Source organism: Rattus norvegicus, chromosome 3, assembly GCF_036323735.1.
Source record: "Rattus norvegicus strain BN/NHsdMcwi chromosome 3, GRCr8, whole genome shotgun sequence".
Classification (NCBI taxonomy): domain Eukaryota; kingdom Metazoa; phylum Chordata; class Mammalia; order Rodentia; family Muridae; genus Rattus; species Rattus norvegicus.
In genome coordinates, this window is record NC_086021.1 from 20,979,704 (window position 1) to 21,005,414 (window position 25,711).

A 25,711-nucleotide genomic window follows, 5' to 3' on the forward strand; every position below is an offset into this window, starting at 1 on the left:
CCCATGTGAATGTTAGATTTAATTCAACAGAATCCCATCTGGTTGGTCACTGTGCCTTACGTGAAAGCCATGCATTTCCACTTCCCTATTGCTTTGGGTGACGATGGCTGCCAGAATCCAGGTACAGGAGGCAGAAGGGGTGAGCTGAACTTGACTTAAGCCCCAGCCGATCCCCATAGCTCCCAGGTTAAACATGAGCCATTCATAGACGAGCAGAGTTGGGCAACCTGAGGCCTAAGGAGAAGTCTTCAACGAAGATATTCAGACGTTTTCTTGAAATTCTCTAAGTTTTTGAAGATCTCGGGAGAGTTTGTGTATGTGGGTCACATCTATAAATACTTCTCATCTGAGAACTTAGAACTAAAAACTGATATTAATCCGAGGAAAATAAAAAGCCGTATGCATTGACATATGTGGTGGGTTTTTATGAGAAATAACTGTGCTTATAAGGTGAAAACATAATTTAGAGTAATGAATGACACTATTTTATAGTTTTCTGTAATGTTTGGCTTCAATAGAATGCATCTGGATTCTTTGTGTGTGTGTTTGTGTGTGTGTGTGTTTGTGTGTGTGTGTGTGCATGTCTGTCTGTGTGCGCCTCTGTGTGTGTATGTTTGTGTGTTTGTATGTGTGTGTGTGTATGTCTGTGTGTGTATATGTGTGTGTGTATGTCTGTGTGTGTATATGTGTGTGTGTTTGTGTGTATGTGTGTATGTGTGTGTGTGTCTGTGTGTGTGTGTGTGTGTGTGTGTGTGTGTGTGTGTGTGTGTTACTGTGAGACAGACCTAGGAATCACTATGTAGACCACACTTTACTAGACAGACCAGACTGGCCTGAAATTCACAGAGATCTGTCTACCTGCCTCTACCTCCCCACCCCCCGACCCCTGTGCTGGGACTACAGATATGTGTTACCACTCCTCCTGGATTTTTAATATTTGCATCTGGACTGAGCAGTTATAAGTTCCTGAGGTTCAGTACAACATGCGGAGAAAATCCAGACTCATGCAAATGTGTAGGAGAAAATGGGGAAAGAACTCAATGTGCTTTTTTTCTTTAGTATTTTCTTATTTATTTATTTACTCCCTTTTTGTCCAAATTGCTGCCAGTTTCCCTGCTCCCTTACACAGTCTCTCCCTCTATCTCGCCCCTTCTCCTCAGCGAGGGTGGAGCCCCCAGGGTATCCGTCCCCGCTCCCCACCCCCCCTCACCTAGCTGGCACATCTAGCCTCTTTGGGGCTGGATTCATCCTCTTCCACTGAGGCTAGTAAGGTAGCCCAGCCAGGGAAACAGGATTCACAGGCAGGCAACAGCTTTAGGGACAGCCCCTGGTCCAGTTGTTTGGAGCCAACGTGCCCAAGCTGCATATCCGCTACATATGTGTGCGGACCTAGGGCCAGATGTGCATGCTCCCTGGTTGGCGGTTCAGACCCTGAGAGCTCCAAGGGTCCAGGTTAGTTGACTCTGTTCATGGTCCTTTGGAGTCCGTGACCTCTTCTGGTCCTTCAGTCCTTCCTCCAGCTCTTCCATTGGACTCTCCTATTCTTTGAATGGATCATTCACAGTTTGCTAGCGCTGTGCACTGGTCACTTGGAAACACTGATATCCCAACCAATGCACAATGTAATATATTACAGAATCACCCCGATTCCTGTTGCCACCTATCTCATTGAACAAAGCGTTCAGTCAGTCATACAGGGTGGCACCACCTGTAATCCCAGCACTGTGGAGGCAGAGGTGGGGAGAATACCAAAAGTTTGAGGATAATCCTGTTATGTATTGCAAGTTCCAGGCTACTCAGGGTTACAACAGCAAGATCTCTTGTCCAAAAACAAATAAGCAAATAAATGATGAGTAAAACAATGATTTAAAAAACCACCTAGATATTGAAAAACTGCTCATATCACAGCCACCAGCAAGTTTTTGGAAAACTGTCTTAAATTCCAAGTTTCGTTATTGGCAGCAGATATGATCAAGGGAGGCTGCAGGGATAGTTCAGTGGCGCAAAGCACTAGTGCCTGTGTGGCAGCATTCCTCTTGGAGGCTCTGCGGGGGAGTTATTTCTCTCCTTTTGCCATATACATTCTTTGGCTTATGACTACTTCGTTCATCTTCAAAACCATGAATATGCCAGTGTTTCCTCTTTCAGTTTGTCTATTTTTCCGTATCTGTAGCCCAGGCTCATTTGAAATTTGTTATATAATTCAGGCTGCCCTTCCAAGTCCTCCTACTCCTGAGTCTGCCTGTCAGATTCTGGGTTCATAGGTGGGCACCACCACACTTGGTTCTCATGGATCTTCTGTGCATACAGTCCTGTCACCTACAGACCGTTTCAATATCCTTTCCTCATTCTTGCTAGGACTGCTGGTACTGCATTGCATAGAATTGGTAGATTGGACACGGTTGTCTTGTTCCTCAGGTTAGAAGGAAATCTTTCAGTGTTTCCCCCTTGACTATGTACCCTGGTGCCTCATCCTGTGTGGTCTTCATTCCGTTGGGTGACATCGCTTTCATCTTCGTTACTTTTCTAGTTGCTGTAAGAAAGCGCCAGGGTGGAAGTCGCTTAAGGGAAAGTTATTTTTGCCCAGTTTGAGTGATGATGGCATACACTCAGCTCACTCCATCACCTGTGTACAGGCTAGGATCTCAGACCGAAGAACCATGTCATCTGCCAAAGGTGCTTCTTTTCAACACAGTTTACCGAGTCAAGATGATCTCCTACCATATTGCTGGAGGCCTCTCTCTCAGGAGGTTCTAGAACTCATTGAGTTGACAACTCGCGCTAACCACTCCAGCTTCTATGGCTGATATGTGGAATTATCATCAAAAAGATGTTAAATTTTGTCAATTTCTCTTTCTATACCTACTGACATGATCACATGGCTTTTATGCTTCATACTTTTAATGTTTAATGATTTAATTTATTTTGAGCAATCCTGTGTCCCGGGCATAAATCCAGTTTTGATTTGTGCAATCTTTTAAATATGCTGTTCATTTTCATTGCTAATGTAATGTTTCCTTGATTTTTGCCTCTATTCATGTAGTTTTGCTTGTTTTTGCCATTCTCCTCTGGCTTCGCGTGAGGGTCATGCTGTTCTCATGAAGTGAATTTGGAATTCTTTCCTCCTCTTCAGATCTGCAAGGATTTGAGAAGGATTAGCTTTAACTTTTCTTTGAATTCATTTTAATAACCTTCTCTTACCTGGATATTTCTTTGTTGGGAGGTTATTAATTATTCTAATTATCATCCATCCATTTATATTTTGATTTTTCATAATCACCTTAATAGTTTGTGTGCTTCTAGAACTCTATCCATTTCCTCTAGCGTGTCTGATTTGTTGGAATACATTGTCCATTGTAGTTTCCTTTGTACCTATTTAGTATTAGTTGCAATGCCTCCTCTCCCATTTATAATTTTGAGTCCTTAGAACAAGTTTTGAATTTTGTTTTTTTTTCTCAAAAAGCCAACTCCAGATTTCCTTTCTTTCCTCTCCTCCCCCTTGTTTTTCCCTGTTTTTTCTGAGGAAAACCTAGGACCTCTAAGTAAATGCATGCTTGCTTCTGAGCTACGCCACCAGCCCATAAGAACCTTAGTTCCATTAAAGCTTCCTGATGGTTTTCTTGTCTAGAATTCTTTGTCCTCCCTACTTTCTGCACATCCTATTACTATGCCACTTCTTCCTCTTCCTCCCTCTTTTGAGACTGAATCTTACTATCTTGGCAAGCAGTCCTAGCTGGATCTCAAATGCCAGGTCCTCCCATCTCAGCTTCCTGGATTGTGGCTGTGCACCAGGTGGTCTGCTCTTTCCAGCTTCGTAACAACTTTTCCTCTTATGGGCCGTGTTTCTGTTGTGTCGAATATCTGAAGTCTTTACTAAGCATTCAATTCTGAAACACTTCCTTCTGAAAATTTAATGGTTTAATATTTAAGCAAATAGAACCTATCAATTTGCAGTTAGTTTTATATGAAATGAAACCCATTGCTTTTTGTTTTAGAAGTTTAATTATTCCAGCACCTTTTGCTGAAAAGATTTCTTCCTCCCTTGAGTTGCTTTGCATATGTATAAGAAAAATCACTTGAGCAGATCTGAGGTCTTTTGAGCTCTTCATTCTATTCTGTTGCCTGTATCTATCTGTCTGCCACTTCTTTGATAAATGTTAACTATGAAATATTAGGTAGAGTGATTCATCCCACTTTATTCTTTTTAAGGTTTAAAAAGACAATCTCAGGTTCTGCCTTCCCCAAAAAGTTTAGATCAAATTTGACTATTTCTGGAAAGAAACAATCAGTGGGACTTCTATAGGCTTTCATTGACCATAGAGAGTGTGGGAGCTGATGTTGCCAGTGTGGTGTGTTTTCTGGTGTGTGTCTTTATTTGGATCTTCTTGGTTTTAAACTTTTAGGTTTACTTTATGTTTATAGTAATTTCCCTTACCTCTGCTTTAAATACTTTGCTTTCTGAGACACTGCTGAAATGAGTTCAGTAGCATCGACATGTAATAGTGATGACAAGGCAGTATCCAATCCATCACTTACAAAATCCTAGAGTAGTTCTCCTTTACTCTTAAACTGGGCCCCATGTGACCCCACTGCCCACGTTGGAGTGACACGCAGGAAGCACAGAGACAGAGACAGGAAGTACATGTCACCTTCCAGTGACGTATTCCCAACAATTGGCCTGTCGGGTCATTTCACGTTTGACTACAACACCCATTTGTATGTTGTTCTGTGACGGTGCAAGTGAGTTGTTTGGAAATCCTTGTTGTTTTTTTCTTTTCATTTCTTTCTCTTTTTGTTTTTGTTGTTGTTTCTTTAATGCAGGGTTTCTCTTGGCTGTCCTGGAACTCACTCTGTGGACCAGGCTGTTTTCAAGTTCAGAGATCCTCTTGCCTCTGTTCCTCGGAGTGCTGTGATTAAAAGAGTGCATCGCCGTAGATCACATGAAACTCAAGAAGGAAGACCAAAATGCAGATGCTCCACTCCTTCTTTAAAAGGGGAACAAAAGTACCCTTAGAAGGGGATAGGGAGGCAAAGTTTAGAGCAGAGTCTGAAGGAACGGTCATTCAGAGCCTACATGTGGCTCCACATGTGGCCCATACATATACAGCCACCAAACTAGATAAGATGGATGAAGCAAAGAAGTGCAGGCTGACAGGAACCGGATATATATTTTTTCCAAAATGTTTTCTGCTGAGTGTTTAGAAACTAGCTTTTTAGCTCTTTGATCCACTTTTAGTTGACTTTAATGTATGGTATAGCATGATGGTCAAATTTGCTTCTTTAACCACTTTCAGTTTGTAAAGCAGTTCTCTGTACATCACATAAATGCTAGCTTATAAAACAGTTCTCTGCACATTACAGACAACACCAGCTCATTCATCTCTGGGCATCGTAATCTGCTGTTCAGTTCTTGCATTAACATTGGAGGAAACCATAGCTCAAAGGTTTCAGGGATCATCTAGAATTCCCTACTCCATGTGTGCAGCAGATCTGGACTCATGTTTTAGCTCTGGTCAAGTGGTGAGATGTGGGTCTCTCGGTCCCCAACCTATGAAGAATGGTTAGAATCTACCTCACTTAAACCTGTTCCATCTCTTTGCCATCTTTTTCCGGGTAGTCATGCGGTTGTATAGGAGCTTTAATAAGTATTAACGATGGTCTATTCACGGTGTGACTTCCTTAAACTATGATGTAGGTATACATTTTATTAGTATTTATTTTTTATTGCTCTTTTTCCTCCTACTGTCAGAGAGAGGGGACCACATCACCACTACTACAACGAGAAGGCCAGGAACAACTAGAGCACCATCAAATCCTATGGGTAAGACAAGCTCTCAGAGGAAAAAAGGAAGGAAGGATTTTCCACATCAGCTACCTGTTTCAGTGGGTATCCTAGTTTGTTTTTCTACGGTGATAATTAAACATCATGATCAAAACCAACATAGAAAAGAAAGGGTTTATTTTATTTGCCTTATGACCACCAATGTAGGGATGGAACCTTCCACGGTGTACCGTGTCCTTCCCCACTGATCGATCACTGAGAAAATGCCTAACAGCCTGAGCTTATGGAGGCCTTTTCCTAAACACGGTTCCCTCCTTGTAGATGGCTCTAGGTCATGCCGACATAAAAACAACCCAGTACAGCAGTGATTATCTCTTTTGTTCTGTGGTCCCCAGAACTTGATAGGTTTGACTTGGAAGATGCCTTGGATGATCAGAATGATCTAGATGGCCCCAAAAAGCAAAGTACAGGAGAAGGAGGAGGTAAGTTCTAGATGCTCAACATCACAGGCCAGTGCTATAGTTCCTGGTACGGTTTGTCTTATACCTGCAATGGCGTTCTGAGACGTCCAGTGTACTGTAGATTTGGGCCAGATCTGGGCCACATTGAGCTGCAGGAGAACCACACAACAGTAGTACTGATATATTTTGGTCTTGGGATTCTCCGAATTATTGGGAATCTCAGTAACTATTGTCTGTGTGTGTCATATCTACCTCTGTCTATCATCTATATATTTAATTTTTTTAAACGTCAGTATTGTTCATATAAAATGATAATACTAAACCAATACATACTAACATAAATAGCACAATGTATGAGTCTGTGTGTCGAGAGAAAAACAATTTGTCAGAGAGTGGCATTATTTTATACTTCTTAGAAATTTCTAGAATGTCAATCTTGCTAGGAGATACCTGGATTCTCATATTGAGATATGCAGCTTGAAAGCTGTCCTCTGACCTACACACACACACACACACACACACACACACACACACACACACAGACACACACACACACACACACACACACTTGAATACAATTAAATTCAAAAGTGTTTAAAACAGACATATAAATGAATAATACATTTTAAAAAGTGTTTAGTACCTTTCCTCACTTAGTTCTCCTTTCATTACTGTTCTGGTTGCCCTGACCAAGTACCTAGCAAGCGAAGAGAAGAGGAAGGATTCTTTCAGCTTATCATTTTAGAAGCAATGAGGCCCCGATATGACTCTGCTGCTCGAGTTGTAGCCACACACAGGAAGCAGAGAGACAGAGACAGGAAGTGGGCTAGTAAAACCCAGATGTCACCTTCCAGTGATGTATTTCCAAAAGCAGGCCTCAAGAGTCCCAGCACATGAGCCTATAGGGACATTTCACGTTTGAACTACAACACCCGTTCAATGGACTTGTGCCCATTTGTTGTTTTCTAGCATTGCAGGTTAGTCTTTGGAAAACCTTGTTCTCTTATGATTTATAAAAGTTCAGTGTAATGCTGCGTGGTATAATAAAAAAAAAATCTAACTTGCTGCTAACACCACCCATACCACTGGAAAAGACTCACGGTAGCTTACATAGGCTTCACCCGAAATCTTGTCGACAAGCACCATCAGTGGCTGTCCTGGACTGACAGATTCATTTCATTCAGTTTTAAGAAATGCTTCCCAAGTCATCCAGTTGGTATGACATTCATTCTGCCTGGCAAAAGTGGTCTCGTGACACAAAGCAGACAAAGCCAAGTAAGAGAAGGAACAGTGACGCCAGGGGCTTATCAAATCACCCCTCTGTCCTCTGGAATAGAGCGGGACGGCTTTAAGCACACTTTGCACACAGAGCATAGGACATTCAGGAAGATGTGTACTTAATCACTGAACTATGGTTAATAATGATTCTGCTTCTTGTATTAGTCATCTGTGATTGTGTTGCAGATCGTGAGAAAGTTGAGACTTATTTTTGCAGAAAGACATTAATCTCCTTGGTTCAGTTAAGAAGCAGAGTCTTCTATAGAGTCAGAGCCTCAGAGAGCTGCCATCGAGGCAGAGGGATGGCGTCTCATCTGAACTTAATTATAGGATTGTATTTCTTCTCTCTGTGGTCAAACAAACACTCAAGATGATTGGCCGTTCTACAGAACATATACATCGGCAGTGAGCTGTCTGAGGGGCCGGTTGAAATTTTGCCTACGCCCTTTCTTCCTTGTTCATTTCCCTCAACCTCCTGCCCACCCCACTCCTTCTCCCCCTCCCCATCGATCCTTAGTATGAGCACAAGGTGTGGTTCTGAGACCTTACATCTGCTGTGCCACTGAACCACACTCTCAGTTCCATGAAGAACACTCACGTGTCATGGACAACTTTGACTAATCCAAATGTTTGCTGCTGAGATTTTTTCTTTTGGCCACTGAAGTGTGTGGTTTTTCTGTAGGTTGATCAGACAAGGATCTCGAAGATATCTTGGGAGGCGGGGGATACAAACCTGACAAGAATAAAGGTAGGAATGTTGCTTTGTTTGGCAACACATGGATTCTCCTTAAAATGCTAACCATCCGGCCACCAGGTAAACATGTCACTCTCAGCCTCTGGCAAATCAGGCTTTGACATGTGCACCTGTCATGTGCAGTAGGCTCTCATTCTTGTGGGTGGGGGCTCATTTGTGAGCCATCCTGGGATGCTACCCATTTGCTCTGTTGCTCTTTAAGCCTGAGCTGGTGTCCCCACTACCTAGGTGCACCTCATAAGCCAGTTTTCCATGCAGTGCGAGGGTTCAAACTTAACATGGCACACATTTTAAAGAAGCCCCTAGCAAATCAGATGTTTACAAAATTCCTTTGGATTCCATTTCCCCTTCCCAGGAAGATTCACACTTCCCTCCTATTGGATTCCAGGAAGTGGAAAATCTCCTTGGGGTGTATCCTGTGAGCAAAGAAACTATTTTCAATTAAAAAGACAAAAAGTTGGGGGAGGGGAAGGAGAGGGAATGGGTGCTGATGGACAGGAAGGCGGGAAGGGGAATAACATCTGAAATGTAAGTAAAGAAATATATCTAATAAAAAATTTAAAAAAAGAAAATTTAATACAAAAAGCTATTTATAAAAAAATTATCTAATGAAAAATTAAAAAAAAAAGAGAGATAAAAAATCCCACATCGTCCCTTGCTGGGTCCAAGCCCCGGGTCCTGTTTATCAGCTGATGGAATCCATTCTTACCTTAAAGATCATGGGAGCTTTGCAACTTTGCAACAGAATTTCAAGGTAGCCATCCCTGAGGTTTAACTGTGTTTAGATGTGTAGGAAAATTAAACCACAGGATCAGACTGTCTAGAGGTTTCAATCCAGTCTGACACACAAAACAAAACACAAAACAAAAACAACCAACTGAAAAAAAAAAGCCCTTAATATTAAAAAAATAATGTAGCACTGGTTCAGGAAAACTACGCAATCTTCATCCAGCCTCGCCCAAGGAGCCTCCATTGTAGAACCATAGAGCTGGTTGTTCTAAATCGGAAGTTGTTATCTGTGAAATAAAGTCACCTATTGACATTTTGGAAATTATGTTAGATCTCATTTTGTGTGTGTGTGTGTGCGTGTGTGTGTGTGTGTGTGTGTGTGTGTGTGTGTCTATGTCTGTGTGTGTCTGTGTGTGTGTCTGTGTGTGTGTCTGTGTGTGTGTGTGTGTGTCTGTGTGTCTGTGTGTGTGTGCCTGTGTGTGCATCTATGTGTATGTGTGCCTGTGTGTGTATGTGTGTCTTTGTCTGTGTGTGTGTGTGTGTGTGTGTGTGTGTGTGTGTGTGAAATTTTATCACATGTTAGATTTCAATAGCCCTTAACACAACCAGGGAGAGATTATCATAAAATCTCTTCTGCATGCTGCCCCTTGAACAGTCATGTCCTTCCCAAGCCTCATGTTTGCAGTTTCCACAGCTGTTCATGACTGAAACCTTTCTTCACACATCTGTCAGATGGGATCTTAAGCTTGAATGGGGTGAGGTGTCTGAGTCTTGTGTGGTGAAGTACGTTCCTGTTGGAACCCATAGGTGTCACATGCCACAGTTGTGACCTTTCACATAATCACTTTTGACAAGATGTTGGAATGTTGTGGTGTTTGAAACCCTTTGTTTATTATTCATGTTATGATGGAGAAAGGGTCCATGGATGGATGTAGCAGGGTCCGAAGAATTCAAGCTTTGAGTCCATCAAGACCCCTCTTTCCGAGTCCAGGCTGAAGTTGAGCATTTGCTTCATTCTTGCAAGCACTATGCCTTGCATATGGGAACAGTGTTCTGTTGCTTAAAATGCCCCGCAGTCATGTTTGTTCCCAGAAACACCTTTCCAGATGGTGTCATCTCAAGGAAAAAGCTGTAAAAGCCTCTAAGTTAAACTTCCAGGGATCAGGAGGACACGGAGCATTTAAAGGGTGACAATTGGTATTTCCAGAAGGGGAGAGAAGGGCAGTGGTTACTTCTGTAAGCGTGCACGGGAACAAAAGCCTGAGTGACAGGCCGGGGGCTTCAATTCATTAAATGTACTGGTTTTAGAAAGGAAGAGGTGTCCGGAAATTCTTTAAAGATTTATTTATTTATATATTTATGTATACAAGTACACACCAGATCCCATAGATGGTTGTGAGCCACCATGTGGTTGCTGGGAATTGAACTCAGGACCTTTGGAAGAGCAGTCGGTGCTCTTAACCACTGAGCCATCTCTCCAGCCCCGGAAATTCTTTAATTGGGCTCACGTTGGCGCTCATCTTGTAAAGAATAATTAATTGTTGGCTACGGTTACTCCCTCCATCACCCATCACTGTAGGTGTCAGAAAAGAAGATCAAAGGGGACACGGGAACATGGGTGACATTCACAGACACTGTCCCTTCCACCGAAAACAAGCTCATGATGGGGAGCGAAGGGGAAGCATCATATAATTTCCATATATTATATACACAATTAGCAAACTTCCTCGACTCCAATTTTTACAACGTAGCTTCAGTCGTTCTGGCGTGGATTTGTCAAGTAATATGTTATCCGTTGTGTATTTTTTCCTCAAGACAACATTTTTGACATACTGTGAGTGTGTACCTGAGTCCTCTAGCATTTCTTGAAGTGAGTGGCTTGCAAACCCTCCATTCTTCCTCCTCCTTTGACCTTTCAGGACTCACACTGTTGCCATTTTTTGCAAGTGGCCTTCTTTTCGTACTGTGGATGAGAGAAGGTCCAAAGAGGTTTTTTGGAGTCGTTTCCACAATATTTCTGGCTTTAATGTGGGGAAATACTGTTCTATGGTGAGGAGACACATCAGACACCCACAGTCGCTCCAACAGATCAGGGAGTGCAACATGAACATAGGGAAGTTTTTGAGCTGCTCTTCATGTATAACATTGGATGTTTTGATGTAGATAACAGCGCATTACCTACAGAGTAGTCTCAGTTTTGTGGTAGGAAATGAATGAACATGGCTGTGAGAGATTTTGCAACTGCAGAAATACTATATTCCCTGGTCGTTAGCCCAGATAGTACATTTTGGAGTAATTTCTCTGTTTGCTCTTATTTAGCAATTATAAGTTTTTTTTGCAACAATATTTTCCTCTTTTTATTACTTTTTTTAGTAATTATAAGCTTTTTACAGCAATATTTTCCCCATTTTTATTACTTTTTTCTGTTCTTATTACATTTTTTTTCAGCAGGGTTTTGTTTTCCAGCCCCAGCTTGCCTGTATGTAGCGAGCTTTCTGACTTAGCTCTCTAGGTTCAAGGGTGGCGCCACCTGGCGTAGCTTTGTTTATTGACTTTAAAAACACTGTACCTCTCTTGCTATTTTTTGAAACAATAAAAGCACATTTTAAAAATATTTAAAAGCCCTTGCTGTTTCTTGCTGGAAGCCTGGGACACTCACAGAGTCCCCAGCAGTTGTCGACATAATCACTCCACCATCCCATGATTCTCTGTGTCCTTGTCAACCAGATGTGTCAGGCACTCGATGGGAGCCACAAGCTAGGTGGCCATCAGAGAGGGGCAGACTCCTGCCTCATGTCCCTGCCTCTCCCAGCAAGTGGCTCCACAGGACTCGAGGCTGACATGTGTGTGTGTGTGTGTGTGTGTGTGTGTGTGTGTGTGCATTGTCGTCTTTGTTTCTGAGCTGCTGAAAGTCTGACACTTCTGTTAACAGCAGAGCTTATTCATAATTTCTCAACCCATTGTCTTTCCCTATAAGAATAATAAATAATAATTAATAGTAATATTAATAAAGGAAAGATTTTTGTTCACCTCCAAGTTCTGGGAGCCGGGTAACCAAGATGGGTGGCTATATCTGGTGAAGGACTCACATTGCACCCTAACATGGCAGAAAGACAAAAGGGCAAATGGGCACAGATCCAAAAGACAACACTGCCTGCTCTTGTGGCACCGAACGGAAGAATCACACTTTTTACCGCAAGTTTCCGTGGGGACAAGATTTATTCAAACCACTGAGCACAACTTCCTCACTGAAGTAATTCCTTATTCTATGGGGTCCATCCAAGTAAAGGTGGTTGCTATAGTGACAAGGTCCCTGTAACCTCAATCAGGCAAGCATCATAATTTTATAATCTTTGCATTCAATCAGAACAGGACATTTGTCCTGGTCACAGTTTCATGTCTTTGAATATATGTGTTTTTAAAAAGTCAGTATACATCGTGATCTCATGTTCATGCCCTTGTCCCAGTTTCTCCTCATCGTTTTATAATAATTTATATCACCGAGCCCTTTTCCATATATCACCAAACATTTTACTTTGCTATTTGTCAGTGGATGGACTGCTAGACCGAAGGCTGTCATGAAAGAACTGTGCTGCTGTGAACATCTGTATATGGGCGTATAGAAGATTTCACACAGGCATAGTTTTTATCTGTCTTGAGTACATGTGGGCATTGGCATCTGCTCAGCATCTGCTAGGGCCTCTGTGCTGGGTCCAGACATGACTCCGTTTCACTTGTGGGTGTCCCTTTAATACGCGAAAAATATATTATATATTGTCTCTTTACTAATCTCGCTGCACTTGCCCAAAATTCTCCTCCTGAGACTTAACCAGAGAACAAAGTCTCTGCTGGGATTTCCTGAGACTTCCTTTGTCTCTGCAATGAATCTGCGTCTTCACCTTAGCCTCAGGCAGACTCTTCAGACAGGGGCAAAAAGCAGCCACATTCTTCACCAAAACACCACAAAAACAATCTCCAGGCTACACACTGAAATTATTCTCCCCTTAAGACTCCTGGGCCAGGTCTATGCAGTTAAATTCACTCACAGCCACAAAGTCTTCCTGCCAGGATAGCTCATTGGGCCCCACTCAAACCATTTTCTGGCTTTCCAAATCCAAAGTCCCAAAAATCACGTTCTTTCAAACAGAAGTATGGTCAGGATTATCAGTAATACCCAGGATTTGGTATCAACTTCTGACTTACTTAAGGTTTTACTGCTGCGGACAGACAGTGTGACCAAGGCAGCTCTCACAGGGACAACATGTGGCTGGGGCTGGCTTACAGGGACAGAAGTTACCTGAGTGCCCCTGAGGGCTTCAACTGATAATAAAGAGTTGCCATAGCCAATGGCTGAGCAGAAAGACAGAAAGACAGTTCATGGGGTTGGGAGGAGAGGATGAAGAGAGTCACCATGATCCAGAGTTAGAAGGATCAGATTTAAGAGCTACAGGAGAGAAAGCAGCCTATAATGTAGGTAGAAGGGAATAGGACCCTATTGGGGGAGTGGGGTGTTTCCCAGAAGGTAACAGGGCAGCAAAGATAAAACATAGATTTAAAGGTGTGAAACCTGGGATGCTGGGTGGAAGGGAGATGTATGCTAGCTGTCAGGAGAATTAGAAATATGTCTTTCATTCTCAAAACCAGAGAACTCTTGGGCAGGAGCCATGACTGTACTAAGGAGCCAAAGTTGTTTAATTAATTCACTGTTACAGTCTGGTACATTGAGGTCCCAATTGAGTGTCGCATTACCCTGGACACAGGTTACACAGCCCAGTCAGCCAATGCACAGTTTATTCAGTTTCAGCTTCTTTTAAATGCAAAGCAGGATAAAACTTTCCCACCATTTCTAGTTCTCACCAGCTGCTATTTCTCTAGCAATAGCACATCTTGGATCAAAGTGACCCAAACCTCCTTGGAGACTGTGACATCTGTCAGCAGTCCAACTCTTAGACGTGTTAGAGGTGCTGCTATCTAATTAAGCTATAAACAAAATTACTTTCTCATGAGAAAATGACCATGAAGTCCACGTCCTCAGGTTCGCAGCTTATTTGGGAGACAGAGCACCGGGATCCTCTGCTTGAGGAAGTTGCCTCCTCTGTATCTCAGTGTGCTGAGAGTGACCGAACCACCCTAGGGTGCCCTGCAGCTGGCAAGCTAGGAGCAGTCGCCTGATGACATTTCTCTAAATTAAAGAAAAATAGTGTCAACCCTAATCCCTAGAGAATGGCTAAGCAGACAGAGTGACCCATGGCCCTGAATAGCCAGAGAAATGCTGCCCTCTGTGGATTGGCTGCCTACCTTTGGGCTATCACAAGCAAGGGAAAACTCTCAATATTTGCACCAGATCCAGTCTTTTCCAATAGTTTGGCCCGTGCACTAATTAACTTAAAAACACTTAATAATTTTAGTATTAATAATGTATTCCACATTTCAGCTTCATAATTCAGTCTGTGCCTAAAATGGGAAAAATGAAAGGAAGTAAATTCTTAGTAATCTCAGATGTAAGAGTCAGGGACTTTAGAGAATTATACAGTCTTTGTTGGATAACTAAACCTTCAAGAAGTTCCTCTTAAACCTTGAGTGTGACCAAGCAAGACTGAGCCAGAGAGCAACATTCTGGTTCACTTTTATACTAGACTCAAGGACAATCATATACATACACACATCAATCACAGACATTTTCTTCTGTCCTCTCCTGCTTACACGGAAAGCCATGGAGCCAGAAACTCAGATGATAAACTTCAGCCCAGACACAAGAAGCCAATTAAAATAACAACAACAATAAAGAAACCTGGTTTGATGGCACAGACCTTTGCTGGGGAGCGGGGGGGGGGAAAGAGACTCCATATCCTCCCTACCCAGCTAGCCGGGCTGGGTATTAAGACAGATTAATATTCCTAGTCAAATGAAAACTCCCATTTTATAAAAACTGGTGGATGGCACCTGAAGAGTAAACCCCAAGGTTGTCCTCTGCCCTGCACACATGCAAGCTCACATATGCAGAGCCACATGACCAAACTAGCCTGTAAAAGGTTTTTCATGAACCAGGAAGATAGCTCAATGGGTAAAGGTTCTTGTGTCGCCAAGCCTGACATAATCAGTTCACTACCTGGGACCTACCCAGAAACCTGACTCCTACCAGATGGCCCTGACCTCCATGCTTTGAGGTTTGGTCTGTTGCTCTGTATTGTAATGCTAACTGCAGGCCTCCATGGCCTGATTGTCCCAGAGACAAGAGAGTCCACATGTAGACCCAAGTGATACTATGGAAACTTGTGTCCCCAAATTATTTCTGATAAGTGAATAAGGATTCCAACAGTCAACAGCTGGGCACAGGCAGGGTTTAGCATCCCAGGACTTCAGTCATCCAAGAAGAACCATGAGTAATAAAGAAAGTGAAGGGAGGAGGAAGCCGCCATGGGTCAGGTGGGTTGGCTAATTGGAGTTAAGAGCAGCCCAGATGAAACACAGCAAATTATATAGTGGGATTATTATCAGGGAAACACACATAACAGCCAGAGGGTCCATGGCTGCCCACCTCCTGTGCTGATTAAGGCTTAATGTAAATATGAAGCTTGTGGGTGTCTTTTATCTGGGAACTAAGTGGTCAGAGGCAGGGGAGGAAACCTGGGTTGGGATTAAATAATTTCTACCACATCTACTCTCACAATTCCTCCCCCTCTACACACACACACACACACACACACACACACACACACACACACAAATAAATGTAATTTCAAAACGGGGGATAAGGAACTTGTCATCAACCATGGAGATCCAAGTTCTATTACTAAAACCCATGTGGTAGGAGGATGACCTCCTCACTCATTGTCCTCTGTCCTCCATATGCACACTAACACATATATGCATATGCATACAGAATATGATAATGTATCAATTAACGCATTAATAAATTAATTAAAGGTTTTTCAAATCATCTGTTCTTGGCCCCGCTCACTTCTGTCTTTGGTTTACACAGCTCACTTCCCCATATCTGCCTCTCCTTCTCGCATGCCTTTCATGCTTGCGTGTGTGTTTCTCCTCTCTTAGTGTCCATGTTTAAATCTATATTCACTTGTTTATAAACTACAGATCTGGTGGCTAGACACATGGTTTCCAGGTTAAAAGAACTTGCTGTGTGATCATAAGTTTTGGAGTCCAAATCCTATCATACTGCAAACACCAGCCACTACATCTGCCAGGAATCAGACAACATCCTCTTGGGCAGAAATAATGAAATACTGCCAGTAATTTGGAGGAGCACACACTTACAAATATATGGCAAAAATGCAAAATTTGTCCTTTTAAAATGTAGCTCACAAAAGTGTTAGGACCTGGGTTATGAATCAAAGGGAAGTAAGAATTCTGGTTCCTTTTATACCATGTGAGCCAACCAAGTATTGTTATCTCTGTAAACCTGTTCTTTTGTCTGTATGCCAAATTTAAATAGTGCTTTGGGATATTAAATAGGAAACCACTTAGCAAAGAGTTCTGGAGCATAGTGCATACTATGGAATTCACCAATTATTATTACGTTTTGGAACAAATGTTAAAAAAGAAGTAGAGTTTCATGTTCATTTTTAAGTGTCAGGCACAAGGCTTACAATCCTATGATATAAGGTTGAGACTAAAAGGAATAACAAAACATTATTTGCCAAGGACAAATGCTAAGTAAAAATATGCTCCAAGTTGAGAACCAAAATACAACATGTAGGAAAGCTCCTTGTACAAAATGGTAGAAAACATCACACTAAAGATAGTAAGACACCTCTCCTTCCTGAACACTACAAGAAACAGAATTCCCTGAGATCTTCTAGGGTTTTCCTGTCTGCATAAAGGATGCCCCAGTAAGTTCTCTCATCACCACAATTGTATTTCCAGTAGAACATCAAAGCAAAACCTAGGAAAGGCATCTGTAGCTTTCCCATTCTCAGTAATTCATTTTTATTTCATTGTAGACTTACCGATAAACTACTTAGAAAGGCAATCAAATTTTGGTAGGCAGCAACATTTCACTCAAAAAATAAATAAAAATGAATTCTATTTTATCTTTTGACAACAATGAAAAGTGTCAGAGAACAAGAAACGGTAACACACCTTTAATCCCAGCACTCTGGAGACAGAGGTACGTAGGCAAATCACTTGACTTTGAAACCAGGCTGATCTATAGGCTACTCAGGAAAAGTTTGTGCATCACTGAAAAAAATCTAGCCTCCAACAAAAGAAGAGAGAGAGAGAGAGAGAGAGAGAGAGAGAGAGAGAGAGAGAGAGAGAGAGAGAGGGAGAGGAAGAACCGATTTTATTAAAAAGTTTGGATTATCTGTTTATGTTTCTTTGCTTGGGGACTGGAGTGCGGAGGGTTTTCTAGCAAAATAAAGCAAGCAGAATTTACTTATGAAGCCTGCAGGCTCATTTCCCACAGCAGTACTATCCACCCCACTGCTAAACTCTGCAGAGCATCGATGGAGTGGGTATGAAACTCCTCTAGTTTTCTTTCAAGCTGTAAACTGCAGGCCAGTAGCATCCTCAACGCTGCCTCCCAAAGTGGCATCTTCATCTTATATCATCTCATCCCATGTGGTTGGGGGAATGAGAAGGATATGCAGGCTCTGATGTTGTTTCCACTGTGTTTACTTTCCAAATGTTTTTATATCCTTTCTGTTTTCATGTTCCCCTTATAACAAAAGCCTCTGTGGCACTATTTCTATGTAATTGTCTCTAGCTTGTCACTACATGAGTACCTGGTGTCCAGACTCTGCTGACTTTAATAGATACCAGAGAACATTCGAGATCCACACCCCAGACCCCTCTGCCTTTATCTTGCTAGTTTCCACCCCAACTCAGTAGTGCATCGTGAGAGGATTCTCAGAGAGGTGTGTGGACAGTCTAGTTTCTGATGAACAAGCTCTGTCTACATCACTTCCTCAATGACAACCCCTCAAACCCTAGGATATGCATCCCAGTAATGTGAGACAGCCAGTATGAAGCCCCGGACTTTTGCTTAGGGCAAACATTTAAGAAGGGCATACCCTGATCTCAGGTGCAGGGAAGTTTGTCTGCCTGACAGGTGGCTTACGGAGGTGAGTAATCCCTCCTTAAAGATGGACTTGTCACAAGAAAGAGACCAGAGCTGAGTCTTACATTCTTAGAACTTCATATCTTATCAATTACACTTCTGGGCTGCGTGCTTTCAGTCGCCACATATTCAAGTCACCAGTTTTGTCTGTTTATTTGTTTGTTTCCAGTATTGGACAGAGAGAGGTAGCAGTTCTACTGTGTTCTGTGTTTCAGACATATGACTGGATGGTTGCCTTTCTGTCTCTACTTCTGCAGTTAGACCATCAGACTGGCTTAGTAAATTGGAATCCTCATTTTGTAGTTCAAAAGTGATTTTTTCCCACTTCTAATTGTAGCATCAGCATCTCAGTACAAGTTTAGTTTATACACAGTCTAGGATTTCTTAACAGAAAACATATTGATACCCTCAGCTTTAGAACTGAGACATAAAGCTTGGCTAATTTTCAGTTCCTGTTCTTGAGGCCATTGTATTTGGGGAACATCATGTGATTAGTAATTGCACGTCAACTTGGTCAGGCATGCGATGCCCAGGAGATGATTAAATAGTATGCCTTACCATATCTGGAAGAGTGTTCTAAAGAGCTTAGCATCCACACTGGTGGACTAAAGGACATAACTGCTCCTGTGTGTGTGTGTGTGTGTGTGTGTGTGTGTGTGTGTGTGTGTGTGTGTGTGTTTATGTATGTGTGTATGTGTGTATGTATGTGTGACATCTGGCCAGTGGCTGGCTGAATAGAAAGAGGAATATAGGTGAAGGTTGATTCCTAGCTTGATTTGGGGGATTGATCTGTCAGTGATATTTTTAACTCTCAGGCTCTCAGGCTGACTAGATCTCAACTGTGAGCTCTACTGTTTTGAGATTTCTTTCAAACATAACACTGGCTTTACAATTAGACACACAGAGAGAGCCACATGTAAGTCAAGGGCTGGAATACAGACTGAGAAAACTGTTCCTAGGCAGTTTTGTAGCTTGAGTGTGAAAGACACTATTGAAAAAAACATTGTGCATCATATGACTGTGTATACAGAACACACATACAGAGAGAGACATATACAATTGGTTCTATTTCTTTCATTTCTTTGAAGAACTCTGACTAATATTAGTACTTGAAATCTGAAATTCATAGTTTTCTTTATGGATCTGTAAGTCAGAGGCTTTGGAAGGCAAGTTACTTGCTGTAGGTCATTCTTCAAAGGAAGGCAAAGATAAACATGAAGGAAAGGAGAACATCATGGAGGATGTTAACACTGGGCTTGCATAGTTCCATTGGCAGGACTCATGTCTTTCAAAACACTCAGTCTTTACTTCCTGATTTCTACACATGTATAAATGTTTTCAAAGGGAGTTCTAAGAACTCCATCTTTGCCTGGTAGTGAACTAGACAAGGCTCACACCATTCACTGTAGCAAACAGAAGTCACCGAAACCTGGAGATTAGATTTAAAGGATGTGCACTGTCATCCACACAGTCCACAGAGTCCTGTGAAGTTTCTATGTTGCTGACTATTGGATGTTTGCTATCCTCCAGCACCATCAGTCACTATCCTTGGTTCTTGTTTTGAGCCTGAACCTCATTGAAGACCACTTAGAACAGCAGTCTGAGTAGATCTCCGGTCATAGAGGATAGCAAGAAAGATGAGAACCATGAAGGAAACCTAAAACTCACGAAGGACTGAAGCCTTTGAGGATACACTGGATGTGCACATGTCTTACCGTCTCCAGCCTTAGTAGCACCAGTATCCTGCAGAGGAGCTCAATGATCTGAAAATGTACATGACTTGAGACTTGAAGAACCATTGGTGGAGACTGAGGAGTTCCAAGTGCAGATGATGTCCTATGCAGCAGGATGAGCCAGCAGGTCAGGGGGAGTGTGGGATGCCACCAGCATGCCCAGAGACTTGCATTTTGTTTTTAGAGTGGGGACACAATGATGATGCTTCTCTGCTGCCTTTCAGATGACAGGCAACATGACACTTGCTCAATCGCAAGCGAGTGCTTGTCACAAAGATTCTGGACGGTATTTTCTTCTCCTCTGGAAGATACAAGAAAACTCTACCATTCAGCCCCTCCAAGGCTTCAGGCATCTGCATGGAAGGCACAGCCAGAGCAGAGACAGTGTCAGTACATCCACTGCTCCACCACAGTCTGCTTTCTCATTAGGAAAACAAAAGGCCTCCCAGGAATTCTGAGACCTGCAAAGAAGGAGGTAGAAACAGCTTTCAAATGACTCAAAAGCATTTTTTAAAAAAAATCTATTGACCGAGTTCTCATTTGAAGTTCATAGAACACTCACTTCCTAGTTTGAAACTTGGTATTTGAGGAGCAAATTAAACATCCAAACTTCGTAAAATCTTCCTAAAAATGTATCTTAAGGAAACCAAACATGTCCAAATGATAACTGTTCTATTGAATAGAAAACTGTTAATTAAGAATATGGAAAGCAATACAGAATCAGAAAAGCCTACATTCTGTAATTCCTATTAAATTTAGCAATTTAGTTACTATGTTGAATTCTAATTAAAATGTTTAGCTGTTGGGACCTAAGAAAGTCATGTAGGACCAAAATTAACCCTGCAGAGATTGCTTTCTTGTGGCTGATGGGGAAAGAGGGGCTAAGGGTTCAGTGAAAGCTCAGACTGGACCATCCATCTCAACAGGTAAAGAAACTTGCTACCAAGTTTGGTGACTTGAGTGTGATCTCTGGAATCAGGTCCAAAGGACAGAACTCCTCCCAAAAGTTATCCACTGATGCCACACATGCACAGTGGAATTCATGTGCACAAGTGCACACACACACACACACACACACACACACACACACACACACAAAGAGAGGGGGACATAAATAAACATAATATATTTTGCAAAGGCTCAAATGTCACAGTGCCTAAGAATGAATCTTAGCATCCAGTCAGTGTTGCAGAACAGAAGGCAGAAGCAGGCCAAGTCTTCAGCAAGCTAGCAAGCTTCTAAGAATGTGGATCCTGAGGCAAAACAAGGTTTGGAACCAGGGTGTGTCCAAACAGATGGACCATAAAAGGATTTTTTGAGAACTTGATGCAGACATTTGCACTTGCACCAGAATTATTGTTAATGTTGGCATTCATTCTACACACCACTGAGCCAAGCTCCCTGGGCAAGCCATCCCCAAATAGGACTTGGAAGTGCCATTTCCACATCTACCTAGTAGGATAATGAGTCCCACCTCTGAATCCCCTGCCTGTGAGTTCAGAGCATTCCAGGGGTATCTGAAAAGATCTTCCCAGTACAGTCCCAATACCTCTGAGACCGTCTCATGCTCTTCCTACCCCAGCTTTAGTCTCCTTGATGGTGACCTGGGCCCTTGAAAACAAAAGAAGTAAAAAGTTCTTAAGAAGCCGTGGCTTTTTGTTTAGCTTCTGGTTCTTAGTGGCTTTGATGAAAAGCTGAATTATAGGAAAAACGATTTTGCACATTAATTTGGGATCATAGAATTCACATCCAACAAACTGGCGAGACTGGGCTCAGAGCTGGAGAGGGGAGACTCAGTTGGAACTTGAGAACTGTCCAAAGCTACATCCCATTTCCCTTTGCAACTGCAAGAGTGGGAGAGACCGATTTCTGAGTTGCGCTGATTTGTGCTATAATAGGCTTGGTAATGAGAAAGCACAGTGCCTCCCTTTGTAGCCTCAAACTCCAGGCTCTCCTGTCTCAGTTCCCCAAGCATCAGGAGGGTAGGTGTGCACTGCCACAGCGCTAACAGGAACAGCAAGATTTCTGTGTTCTGTTATCTTCTTCATGGGCTGAGGCTGAGCCTGGAGTCTCCATGTCAGTAGCATCTTTCAAGGCTGTTCCTCTGCAGCTCTGAAACCTTTTTTTTAAAATATAAACCAAGTTTATTTTGCCTTTTAAGTAGTGTTCATATAGCACTACAGGTAGGTAAACAATGTGAATTAGTATACGTCTTCTCAAAAGCCAGAGTTTTGTTATCGTTGTTGTCATTTTTAAGGAGTTGTGAAAATGATGTAGCCTATTCTAACAGGATAAATATTTTTAACCATTTCACTTTGAGTTAATGAAGGCTCACAAATGAGCAACACTCCTCATGGAGGAAAACAGAAAGCTGTTCTCGACAAGGGACAACTCACACACACAAGCAAAAAGAACTGTGTAAAAATAACTAACTGTTCCCATATTAAACTTTGACCACTGGTGAGATGCCTGGGGAGGTTCACTGTCAGATTATTGAAGCACTTGGGCACCCTCTAGAGGAATAACTTGAAAACCTTCAAAACTTCATTTGGAGAGGTTCACTGTCAGAATATTCAAGCACTTGGGCACCCTCTAGAGGAACAACTTGAAAACCTTCAAAACTTCATTTGGAGAGGTTCACTGTCAGAATATTCAAGCACTTGGGCACCCTCTAGAGGAACAACTTGAAAACCTTCAAAACTTCATTTGGAAATAAGAAAAATCTGATTTTATGTAAGCTATGAAATTTTAAGCTCAGAGGTACCACTTGGACATTTTTATTTGGAAACCTCTTCAGAAGATGTCTTGCTCTAAAGCACCCATGAAATGGGCGCAGCCACTGTCTTTGCTACTGTTCCAGTCCTTTCTGTACAGCAACACAGGGACAATCATCTCCAGTTTCTGAACTGCTGTAAACTGTAAGCACTGCTACAGTGTGGGACAGCTAGCTTTCCTCCTGTTCTTAGGGATAGCATTCTTAACATTTGAATGCCTGTAGTATCGCTCATCTTTGGCCCTTCTCCCTCCCTCCTTCCTGTCCTTCTATTTGTCTGTGCTGGACAAAGTTCTGCCATTAGATTGTCACCCCATATCTGAGTTTCTTTTCATAGGATTAAATCACCAAATCATATAAAGTGACATCCCCTGAGATGACAGCTTGTTTCCATGTCACTTCCTTATGGCTCTTCTTTTGAGAAAGGCTCTCAATGTACAGCCCAGACTTAACACAACCTAGAGATCCTCCTGCCTCTGACTCCCAGTCCACATTGCTTTCATCTGAAATGAGATTAAAAGCTCAAGTTTCAACTTTTGTCCCCAGTACTGGGAGCTTTCTCTCTTGAAGATGCTCTGATAATTTAGTGGGCCAGCGTTGATTTGAATCAGTTTGACTTTGGGTTGATAAAAATATTCACTGAGTTCACGGACTTCATTTCTTCTCTTCGAGAGTCTCTGAGAACCTGGTTCTTATTTTATTCTTCAGGGCCCAAGAGTCCAGAGAGTAGAAATATACCAAAGGTGAAGATTCTAGCAAGAAACCTTGTCCCATAAACTCAGGCCTTAAAGAGAAAACTAAGGATGACTTAGAAGTAAAGGCAATGTATTTTTACACTCTGTTCATGGGGAGAATAAAAATCAGTAAGATAGACGGAAAGAGGACAGTAAAGAAAACAGAGACCTCCCCATGAGACCTTACAGGTATCTGTTGGTTGGGGTTCTCTGTGACCTTGTAGCCCCAACATCATCTCACCTGGATGTTCTAGTAACATCATGCCTGGTTGAGTTTACAGTTGTTTAAGATCAAACATATTACCAGTGTCGTAGTCAATGTTCTATTGTTATGAACAGACATCATGACCATGACAACTCTTACAGAGGAAAATTTTTAATTGGGACTGGCTTAACATTTTCAGGGGTGTAGTCTATTATTGTCATGGGGGGGGTGGGAACACAGGAAGCCATGGTACTAGAGAGATAGCTGAGACTTCTACATTCCAATCAGCAGGTAGCAGGAAGGGAGTAAAGACATTGGGCCTAGCTTGACCATTGTTAGATTCTCTTTTTGATCACCAAGAAACAAATAGATTTAGGTCTGTGGAGATTTCCAGGCAAATGTGGTGGTTAGGCCCTGTAATTCTAACAACCTGGAGACAGAGAATAAGTAATGGTGAAGACCAACTTCAGCCCAGAGTGAGACCCTGTGTCAAAAAAAAATAAATAAAAAAAACAAACCCACAAAGAAAAACAAACAAACAAAAAAAAAGAGCCTAAAGAAATGTACCACATCTTGATTACATAACCTTCTGGATACCCTGAGAGATTACTGGGGTCAGGCTAGTTGGACAATAAATCTTAAGAGTGAACAGCACTGATCAATCAATAGGCCTTGACTGTATATAAAGAGAAAGGGAGTGGAACATAAGTATTCATTGCTCTCTGCGTTCTCAGAGAGGATAATATATAGACAGCTGCTCAACCTGCCATGGTGGACTGTGGCCTCCAATTGTTGGCCAACATACACCCATTCATTAAGTTGATTCTTGGGCATGTGATTTAGTAATGGGGAAGGGACTCATGTGGTAGGACATGTACAAATCCGTGTGAACAGGCAGGCATGTTAAAAATAGGGAAAGGGTCCAGAGGAAGCTTCATAAACAAGAGAATATCCAAATTGCAGTCTTTAAGTATACTGTATGTATAACACCAACGTTAACATGTAAAACATATCCAGATTTCAAGGAGAGACATTCTAGTCATGGTGGCACATGTTTGTAATCCTGGCACTGGGAAGATGAAGCAGGAGGATCTCTGTGAGTTTGGGTCAGCCAGGACTACAGAGTCAGTTCAAAACCACCTCATAGTTTGTCTAAAAAGAATTCTTTTTTTCAGTGAGATAACAAGTCCAGAATAGAGAAACAGAAAAGTCCAACAATAGAAGTGTTACTGAGGATGCAGACTGATAGGGGGCACTCAAAATCCTGGGATGTAGTGTAAGTTGGAAAACATTTTTATGCAAATAAAACTAGGTGTGCACACACCCTGTGATCGTGAAAGCACTTACCTGTGTACACTGTATTAGAGGATCTGCCTTCTCAGATCCAAATCCTCCATTTCAAGATGCAAGAAGCAGAGTCACACTGACTGCTGGGTGAGTCTACAGGGTGAGTCCGAAGTCATAAGTGCTGTGGACCCCCCTCAGTCCTGCAATTCTTGAGGGAACCAGCTACTACTGGTCCAGATTTGGCTCCTCAACACTTGGGTAAATTGTTAGTGATAGCAGGGTATGTAGTCTCTGGGGCCTGAAAAACATTTGACTGTCATTCTTGGAATTAATCTACTGTGCATTTCTAAAGGAATCTGCACCCAGGAACTACTAGCCGGTAGCTTGGTGACATGTACTCTTTCCCTGGAGATGCCCCGGAGTGACCTTAGATTGGTCCCATTTCTAGCTGATAGAATTGGAGGTAGCACTTAGATTGGCTATGAGCTCCCTGCTTCTGTTCTTTTGGATTATCAGGGTTTAATGTCTTTCCTACAAAAAAAGACAACATAAGAAAAGTACAATTTATTGAGGTTGGAAGCCCACTGTCTGTGGCTGGCATCATTACCATGACATCATTCTGTGAATAGCATATGAAACTGGGCTCTAGCATTCATGTGGTAATTTGTGCCAAAACATGTTTGCTACGTGACCAAGACAAGAGAGATGAAGTAATAGAAAATATTTGGTAACTTAAGAACATAAGATTTTAAAGTTTTAAGCTTGGAAAGTTGTTATAATCATACAAATATTATTTTAAAATGTTTTATGTGTTCAAACATGTATGGCTTAATTAAACGATTAATGAAACATATAAATCTAAAGAAAATGAGAAAACTATCATTATAAGAATTGTG

The 25,711-nt window shown here is 42.0% G+C and overlaps 1 long non-coding RNA gene across 3 annotated transcripts in view; it reads left to right on the top strand.

Moving 5' to 3' along the window:
• LOC103692584 (uncharacterized) overlaps positions 1-8,789 on the top strand; it is a 44,659-nt gene extending 35,870 nt beyond the window's left edge. For all 3 annotated transcript variants that reach the window (XR_010065136.1, XR_010065137.1, XR_005502903.2), the window contains 3 exons: positions 5,750-5,821; positions 6,178-6,264; positions 8,204-8,789. This is a non-coding gene — a long non-coding RNA (uncharacterized LOC103692584). The remainder of the gene's footprint in view (positions 1-5,749; positions 5,822-6,177; positions 6,265-8,203) is intronic.
• The last annotated feature ends 16,922 nt before the right edge of the window (positions 8,790-25,711 follow it).